Source organism: Tachyglossus aculeatus, chromosome X4 (assembly GCF_015852505.1).
Source record: "Tachyglossus aculeatus isolate mTacAcu1 chromosome X4, mTacAcu1.pri, whole genome shotgun sequence".
Classification (NCBI taxonomy): Eukaryota; Metazoa; Chordata; class Mammalia; order Monotremata; family Tachyglossidae; genus Tachyglossus; species Tachyglossus aculeatus.
The window spans coordinates 52,493,389-52,502,992 of NC_052098.1; the positions used below are offsets into that span (position 1 = coordinate 52,493,389).

General features: G+C 42.5%; 1 non-coding gene across 1 annotated transcript; it reads right to left on the reverse strand.

Annotated features, from left to right (window-relative positions):
* Positions 1-9,010: 9,010 nt before the first annotated feature.
* On the reverse strand, positions 9,011-9,147 carry LOC119948443. Its single transcript, XR_005456838.1, has one exon. It is a non-coding gene; the product is annotated as a small nucleolar RNA SNORA7 (small nucleolar RNA).
* Between the last annotated feature and the right edge of the window lie 457 nt (positions 9,148-9,604).

The following is a 9,604-nucleotide window of genomic DNA, read 5'->3' on the forward strand; positions in this document are numbered from 1 at the left end:
TGGCTTGGCACCAGAGATGACAAAATTGTTTCCAAATATATTATTTCCAATAAAATTATCTTTTTGAAACCATTTATTTTCTCTTATGTCAGAAAAGCAATGGTGTTTATTAGTATCCCTTTTTATGGCTTCATGAGAAACGCTCTTATTACTTTTTTTTTTTTCAAAGACTTTGCCATCGTCTAAATGGCCCCACTCCTTCCATTGCTAGAACTGGCTAAAACTTGTGAGTGTCACAGAACCAAAGCCACTAGATTGTTTTTGTCAAAAACTTTGAAAAAAGTGCAATACTGTTCCATTCTTTCATAAATTCTTTCCTACAGAGAGACAATGGGCAGCCTAGGGTGTATGATTGAGGCCCAAATTATCCAGATCATTTGCTACTTCAGTCCCAGGCAAAATTGGGAATTATCCATACATTTCAATTATCCAGTTTATATCTGTCCCAAATGGCCATAAACCATTTATAGATCATTTTTTCTAAAAAAAAATAAATTCAGGTCATGTCCGAGAACCTCTAGTGGTTGCCCATCCAAACTTCACTAAACAAAAAATCCTTCCCATTGCCTTTAAACCTCTCAATCATAATGACCCCTCCTTTTTTTACCTCACTGATTTCCTTTTACAACCCGGCATCCTCGCTTCACTCCTCTAACACCAACCTACTCACTGTACCTCCATCTCGTCTATCATGTCACCAACCTGTCGCCCATGCCCTGCCTCTGGTCTGGAAACTTCCTCCGCCTTCATCTGATGATCACTCTACCCACCTTCAAAGTCTTATTAAAATCAAATCTCCAAGAGGCTTTCCCTAACTAAGCCCTCATTTCTCCTACTCCTTCTCTCTTCTGCATTGCTCTTGCACTTGGATTTGTATCTTTTAATCACTTGTTATCCACCTCACCTTCACCTCCACATATCCATAATGTACATATCCTTAATTTATTTTAATGTCTGTCTCCCCCTCTAGGCTATAAGCTCCTCATGGGCAGGGGACATGCCCACCAACTCTGTTATACTGTACTCTCCCAAGTGCTTAGTACAGTGCTCTGCACACTGTAAGCACTCCGTAAATATGATTGCTCAATTAAATTTAGAGCTGTATATATAGTGAACACATTCAGATACCTTCATGGACGATCACGTGCATACAAGAGTACATAATCTGCTTACATTTAACTAATTAGCTTATAATTGAAAACCCATAGTTGGAGTTACATTCATCTAAACTACTGAATGGAAGTAAATCAACCACCTGGAGAAGTGGCATGAGTTTTTCAGGCTACTAAAAGACCAGTGTCTTGAGTATGCTTTTACTTCTATCCCCAAGATAACTCCAGTTTTTAGGCCCCAGAATTGTCTCAGAAAATGATCCAACTGTTGCTGCAGCTGCTACTTCTGCTTTTGGTATGGTTTGTGGAAGTTGATAATTTTATAGTTAAATTGGCAAGCATGCCCTGAAGCTCTTGAGTGAAGAGTTCAGTGTTCATAAATCAAATTGGTAAATACGTGCATGCATGCAGGCATTCAGCTCAGCAAATGCATGCACTCAACTCAGGCACTTTGCTGCCTGTTTATTGCCTTAGCTTCTAAGTTTCCCAGAATGTATGCAATATATTCATGCATGATTATTCAGATATTTTACTTTTCCTCCTTTTAAAACAAAAATCAACATGTTCTCCTGATAATGGAGGAAATGGTTTGGAGAGCTGTAATGGTTTCCACTGCCTACCTTTCCCAAATTCTAAGTATCACTACCACTTCATTTCATCCTTTGAAGACCTCATATCTTAAAGGTGTGTCTACACAAAGTAAAATTGAGCCTTCACCAGGTTTATTTGTTTTCACTACATTCTGTGAAATCTGCTGCCTAGAGCCTAAATCTAGCAGTGGAAGAGGTGTGTAGGTAGTGAGAAATTTGGCAAAAGGATGCTTTTATGTCCCCTTCAGGAACTCCAATATCAGCATATCAAGCTGATTGACAGAGAATACCTCGGGATTTTCCATTCTCCCATCACATCATCATTGCCAGCCTGAATGACATTAGAGCAACTGCCAGAGGCCAGATGAGCCCAAACTATAGTCATTTGTTCTCTTGGGCCAATCAGGAGACATACACAAGGAAATTCTGCCACAGCATTGCTGCCTTGATTCCAGGAGCTCAAATGAATAGTTTAAACATGAAACATGTTGAAGTGCAACAAAAATAATGCTAATCTCCCTTTTGGACCTAAACTGATCTGTAAACCTCACGAGTATTAAGCAGAAGTGGTTATCTGTTCAGATTCTTTTATTTTCCTCAAACTTTCATGCTGTTCTTGTGTTTATAGACATTAATAAGAATGTTGAGGTCATTTCCCTGTTTCCCCACACTTCAAGAACTTCCAGTGGTTGCCACATCAAACAGCGACTACTTACCATTGGCTTTAAATCCCTCAATCACCTTGCCCCCTCCTACCTCACCTCGCTCTTCATATCTGACACACAATTACTCTCCCCACCTTCAAAGCCTTATTGAAGGCTTGCTTAAAAATTAAGTTTTGGGGATTAATAATAATGATAGTAATAATAATAATGGTACTTGTTTAAGTGTTTACTATTACTATGTGCCAAGCACTGTTCTAAGTGCTGGGGTAGATACAAGTTAATTAGGTTGGACAGTCCCTGCCCAATATGGGGCTCACAGTCTTAATCCCCATTTTACAGATGAGGTAACTGAGGTCCAGTGAAGTTAAGTGACTTGCCCAAGCTCACACAGCAGACAAGTGGCGGAGCTGGGATTAGATTCCAGTACCTCCTGATTCCTAGGTCCCATGCTCTCATCCACTAAGCCACGCTGCTTGATTGTCAACAGTCGTATTAGTTCATTTTATAGTTCCCAGGTGCACTTTACCTGTTCTTCTTTTGTCAATTTCCTGCTTCTTTTTGGCTTTGTGCATAGTGAGTAGTGTAAACCTAAGTAGAAGCATTCATTGGTAGTCATTAATTCTATGGTGCTCATTTAAAATCTTTAGATGTGTGTAGGATTTTCCTGGGACAGGCTCAATCCTGACTATAGTGTTTTTCTTGCCTTTATGTGCAGCCCACAAGCCCTGCATGGTTGGTGATTTTGCATTAACAATAATAATAATAATAATAATAATAATAATAATAATGATATTTGTTAAGTGCTTATTATGTACCAAGCACTGTTCTAAGTGTTGGGGTAGATACAGGGTGATCAGGTTGTCCCACATGGGGCTCACACTTTTAATCCCCATTTTACAGAAGAGGTAACTGAGGCACAGAAAAGTTAAGTGACTTGCCCAAGGGCACACAGCAGACAAGTGGCAGAAGTGAAATTAGAACCCACGTCCTCCGACTCCCAGGCCTGCTGTCTTTCCAGTAAGCCATGCTGCTTCTCAGTGAAAAAAATATACGTCTGGTAAATGCACCATGGGGGTAAAGTAGTAAATGTACGGATGAATTGTATTGATAACTAATATTAATTATATCAGCTATAATGTCTGTAATTATGATGAATTATAAATATGTTTAAGTAGCAATCATATTTACAAAATGCATTTGGTAATTATAGCAACTTGTTGTTACAATGTCAGATAAAATGGCATTATTATTTCCAACTTTAGAAAATGAAGTTAAGAGATTGTGACAAGGCAGATGTAGAACCCAAATGAGAACTCAGAGCCTCTTAAATTCCCAGTCTATGGGTTAAGACCCATGAAACCGGAAAGAGATGAAAGGGGAACAGGGCATCAGGCAGATTGTTACAGCTGTTAAATCAAAGAAATCACACATACTAAATATGAGATTGGTTCTCTACAGCATGGCTCAGAGGAAAGAGCACGGGCTGTGGAGTCAGAGGCCATGGGTTCAAATCCCGGCTCCGCCAATTGTCCGCTGTGTGACTTTGGGCAAGTCACTTAACTTCTCTGTGCCTCAGTTCCCTCATCTGTAAAATGGGGATTAAGACTGTGAGCCCCCCATGGGACAACCTGAGCACCTTGTAACTTCCCCAGCACTTAGAACAGTGCTTTGCACATAGTAAGCACTTAATAAATGCCATTATTATTACTGTTTTGAAGTACGAGACATGTTTCCAGCTTCCAGGGTGTTTGCAATCTAGTGGGAGAGACAAGTAGAAGAGAGCAGATGGTAAGGTGGCATGCCCCTTGGCATTTTGTGGGGAGAAGCAGCATGGCCTAGTGGATAGAGCACAGACCTGGGAGCCAGGAGGAACTGTGTTCTACTCCCAGCTCCTCCACTCAACTACTGTGTGACTTTGGGCAAGTCACTTCACTTCTCTGTGCCTCAATCCTTCATCTGTAAAAAAGGGATTAAGACTGTGAGCCCCATGTGAGACATGTCCTGTGTCCAACCCGATTAGTTTGTATCTTCCCCAGTGCTTAGTACAGAGTACTGGCATACAGTAACTGCTCAACAAATACCAGTAAAACCAAAACAAAACAAAAGAGTGTGTGAGTACAAATCTATGTGACTTGTTAAGGGAAAAGGTGCTATAAGCATTATTCATATTGTTGTCTTTCTCCCCCTCTAGACCGTAAGGTTGTCATGGGTGGGGAGCATGTCTGCTAATTCTGGTGTATTGTGATTTCCCAAGTGCTGAGTACAGTGCTCTGTGCCTAGTAAATGCTCAATAAATATGATTGATTGATCGATTGATTGATGGAAATCACCCACCACCATATTCTACGATCTTCTGTGCCCTGCAAATTTACCACCCATTCAAAATAGCGACAAATGAGCCCTGACTGAACCAAATCCTCCCTCACGCCTGTTACAAGCTAGGTATTCAGGAAGTTGCATGATTACTTTTATGACCACTAAGATACCACCTAGTAAACTTCAGTAATACCTGAATCAGTCAGTCAAGAGGATTTTTTGAGTACCTGAAGGGTAAAGAACATCTGGAGGAGTCCTGGTTTAGTAGAAAGTCAATTACCAAACTAACTGGAACCCAGGGTAGTTCAGATAATTTAAAAGTTCAGTTAACCAAAACAGTTCTCTTTAGTTAGCTTGGACCAACACATGCTCAATTTTGTTTGGTCATCCAACCAGGGTCCTTTGGGAACTGTTCTAACAGCCTGCAATTCAGAAAACCAGTTGGTTTAGATAACCGATGTTCACATCAGCTTTCCGCTTTATTGTTTTGTTCTGGACTCTACCCGCTACCCAATCCTGAATAATGGATGGGCAAATATAGGCAGGCTTTGAATTTCTTCTCAAATTGTTGGTGCCAGTGTTTTGATTTCAGTAAATAGTCTAATGCATTTGGCTGGGTATTTTGTCCCCTAATGTTCAAACTCATGTGTATTGAACCCAAGGGAAATTGAATCCATATGTTTCTGATTCTTTAGTAGCTAACACATCAACCTATTTTTTTGTTAAGGCTTTTTTAATGTTTGAGAAGCCTATGACATTTTTAAATGAAACTCCTTAAGCCTTTTATTTTTTGTTAGGATATTTTAAGAAATGGTACAAAAGTTTAATTCGGAATCCAGAACCTGGAATATTTGAGTGGGCCCTGTACTGTCACTACTGTCTTCTGGACAACCTCTGTTCTCTCTCCCTCATTGTCTTCCTGATCTCTGAGGCCTGCGTCTTTAAGATGGGTTTAACTTAGCCAGTTGGGGACAGGAAAATATCTGGCCTGAACTCTCAGAAATGGTTTTATGTTTCTAAATTTCTTATGGCAGAGCTTGGTTTAGAAGGGAATTGGAGAAAAGGGTTGAAATTATTAGAACAAACACTACCAAGGGGAAAATTAAGGGAGAAAATCAGACAAAACTACTTTCCTTCCTTGGCCAAATATTTGATCATTAGAGGAGTCTCCTCATCTATTAGATAAGTTAATGAGTATGATGTTCACTAAAGGCACATTGGCTAAAACCATGATGATACTTTACAAAGGGTCATTTTTTGATATCAATGCTGAGGAGCCTGAGAATTGGCTGTACTCCCCAGTACACATTTGGCCAAGTGAGCCAACATGGAGGAGTCTCTGAACTGTGATGCTTGGGATTTTCCCAGATCCACCAGAGGTTTGAGCAGCTTCAGGGTATCTACTCCAGGCCACAGGTGCCCAAGTCAGTCCAGGCTGCTGTTGGGATTCCCGCAGATCTGGGCAGTCTTGGGAATTTAGATTGGTCTGGATTCTTCTGAGACTCCCTAATCTCATCAGAATTTGGTGGGGAGATATGAAGAAACTACACGGTTCTCAGTGCTCCATTTCCCCGTGTGCTTGGACCAGATGTCTGTGATCAAGATATGCAAACAAATGTTTCCGATTGATGATGCAGCTCTGGTTCCAGGGTCAGGTTTGGACTCTGTTGGCCTTGGGCAGAAGAATCCCAGGTTGAAAATTCCTATTTTTCTGACCTCCCTGAAACACATGTTTGCACCAAGCTCTGTGTGTGCCCTTCCTTCCCCACCTGCTGGGCTACTGGGAAATGGGACCCTAGGAATGGAGGACATAGAAGCAGAGGGATAGATTGAGAGGGAGCTTTCTGTGACAGGACAATCAGTCAATCATATTTATTGAGTGCTTACTATGTGCAGAGCACTGTACTAAGCACTTGGGAGAGTACAATATAATGGTATAGCAGACGCATTTCATGTCCACAATGAGCTTACAGTGTCGAGGGGGAAATGGACATTAATATAATGTGGTCACCCCCACATGACCATAGGCAGCTCTCCCAGATGTCTCCAAAATGGGAACCTTGCCCTGACTGGCCCATATCCTATGGGCAAAGGGCTAACATGGTTTACTGAGGCCACCCTAAGTCCCTGTGGTGGTCCTGGAATGCCCCCAAACCACCAGACCATTGGGGCATGCATGCTAGTGGGGTCACCTAAAGAAACACTGAGGCTCAATCTGCCAGAAGCCCATGCTGGCAAAGTAGTCATCATTTCATTAGATTAGATAGAGAAGCAGCTTGGCTTAGTGGATAGAATACGGGCCCTGAATATGGGAGTCAGAAGGTCATGGATTCTATTCCCAGCTCTACCATGTGTCTGTTGTATGACCTTGGGTAAGTCACTTCACTTCTCTATGCCTCAGTTACTTCATCTGTAAAATGGGGATTGAGACAGTGAGCCCCACGTGGGACAGGGACTGTGTCCAACTCGATTTGCTTGTATCCACCCCAATGCTTAGTACAGTGCTTGACACATAGTAAGCACTTAACAAATACCACAATTATTACTATTATTATTGTTATTATTATTTCTAGGCGTGTTGTATTGAGTAATGTCAGTTCTCCTCTTGCACTGTCTTTCGAATGTTAGCAGCTCTTCCTCCTGAGCAAAAGAATGGGAAAGGGCCTTCCACTCCTGTTCTCCTCAGACAGGCAGGCATGTTTGCCATAAGCACGCTTGGAGGAGGAAACTCTCCCAACTGCAAGAATCTCTTGTGGCTGCTGGCAGAGGAACCTTGCTACACTCACCTCACAGAAAGCATGGCAAAGATCATACTGGGAAGTCACTGTGTGGTCAGGGGACTTGTAGGTTGTGACACTTCCTGGGCCCTGCTCATTTTGGCCAGCTCATGGCCCAGGGAATGCACAGTTACCACACAGTTATATAGTGGCACTCATCCAGAGGTTAGGGAGGGAAGCTGCACCCTGCCTATCCTGACCTCTGCTCCGTGCAGGGAGGCTCACGGGGCAAAAACAGACTGAATGGTTTGTCTCTCTAAAAGGGAAGTTGAAGAAGGAAACAAACATCAAATTCTACCTTCTGTGAAACTTACATTCGACTTGAGGAGCCCCTGCTGTTTCCTTTTGCCCCCAGACTAGTTTTGAAATTCATGTGTAAAGTCAGTAAAGCCCAAGTATGAACAGATTTCTAAAAGTTGAATTAGCCCATCTATGGTTGAAATGATGCTTTCTGGTAGCATACTTGTTATCATTCCCCCTTGAGAGAAAACTGGACTTGTTTTGAGAGAATCAGATTTTCTTCATAGCCATGGTGTCTCTCTCTCTCTCTCTCTCTCTCTCTCTCTCTCTCTCTCTCTCTCTCTCTCTCTGTCTTTCTTTCTCATTTTCACTCCATTTTTCTTCCTAGTTGATAGGCTTCCGTCACTTGTACACAGCCCTTTCTTAAATACAGAAAAAGTCCTAGGGTTGAAAATGTCTGGGTTTGAGGCTAGCTGCAAGACCTGGGGTCAGGGAGGGATAGGATTTACTAGTAATGTTGGTTCTTGAGATTGAATCTGGGGACTCTGAATTGCTGTTGGTGTTGGCGGGGTTAGGGCAGCTCTTTTAAAGATTTCTTGTCTCTAAATTACCTTTTCTTGGCCAGGACAAAATGGGCAGTTGTCTGGAGCCTCACCACTGCCAGGGAGTCCATCAACCACTGCCAGCTAGCAGCACTGGCAATGGCCATTAAGCAGCTCTGAGGGCAGAGGGCAAACCTGGTCCTTGAGAGACTGGGTAGGGCCTGACTGACCAGCAACCTAGTCCTGGACTAATACACCCACAGTTATGGATGGAAGGGTCTCACCCGATCAAATTCTTACATATTGATTTCTCCATTGCTTCATCTGAAAAGCACATTTATCTCTCCTGCCCCTTTGGTGGTGTCTGACTGCTTTGGAAAAGATGGACTTTTCATTCTTTCCTCCCACTCTTCTCTTTCTTCCAATTGATCCAGTTAAACCAGTAGTGGTAGAGGATTTATAACTGGTCCAGTTCCTCATATGAGTGCTTGCTCGGTACATTCTGCACCTTTGGTGACTTGGAGCTGACTGGTGTGATGGTATCTTGTCTTATGCTGTTGAGTCATCTCTGATCCATAGCGACGTCATGGACACATCTCTCCCAAAATGCCCCACCTCCATCTGCAATAGTTCTGGTAGTGGATCCAGAGAGTTTTCTTGGTAAAAATACAGATGTGGTTTACCACTGCCTCCTTCTGCATGCTAGACTTGAGTCTCCACCCTCAGCTTTCTCCCATGCCGCTGCTGCCCGGAACAGGTGAGTTTTGACTTTGTAGCAAATTGCCTTCCACTCACTAGCCACTGCCCGAGCTAGAATGGAATGGATATGCCTCTGCTTGACTCTCACTCCTGTAATCAAGACTGGTAGAATTCTGGAAACTCTCCAGGTGTGACCCTGAGAGGGGGTGTGATAGTAGCCTACAGAAAAAAAAAACCCATCTTGACTATAAAGCATCAGAGCTTTTACTCAGAAGCAATGTGGCCTAGTGGACAGGACGTAGGCCTGGGGATTCAGTAATAATAATTATAACAATAGTGGCATTTGTTAAGCGCTTATTATGTGATAAGCACTGTTCTAAAGTGCTGGGGTAGATACAAGGAAAACAGGTTGTCCCACTTGGGGCTCACAGTCTTAAGACCCATTTTACAGATGAGGGAACTGAGGCACAGAGAAGCAAGTTCACACAGCAGACAAGTGGCGGAGGCGGGATTAGAACCCTCGTCATCTGACTCTCAAGCCTGTGCTCTTTCCACTAAGCCACGGTGCTTGTCTGTAATTATGGCATTTGTTAAGTGCTTACTATGTGCCAGGCACTGTACTATGCTCTAGGGAAGATACTAGCAAATCAGGTTGGATACAGT